Genomic DNA, 269 nt, shown 5'->3' on the forward strand with positions numbered 1-269 from the left:
AACATGCAGTGAAGAAAGGAAATCCTCTTCAATAAATGGTGCTGGGAAAACTGGAAAGCCACCTGCAAAAGAATGAAACTAGACTATTGTCTATTACCATGCACCAAAATTAACTCAAAATGGATTAAGGACCTGAATATAAGATCTGAAATAATAAAATGCATAGAAAAAAACATAGGAACTAAATTCAAGGACGTTGGACTTAAAGAGGATTTTATGAATTTTACCTCAAAAGCAAGAGAAGTGACTATGGCCATGCCACCCTGAAC

The sequence above is a fragment of the Pteropus vampyrus genome, unplaced genomic scaffold (genome assembly GCF_000151845.1).
Source record: "Pteropus vampyrus isolate Shadow unplaced genomic scaffold, Pvam_2.0 Scaffold7840, whole genome shotgun sequence".
Classification (NCBI taxonomy): Eukaryota; Metazoa; Chordata; class Mammalia; order Chiroptera; family Pteropodidae; genus Pteropus; species Pteropus vampyrus.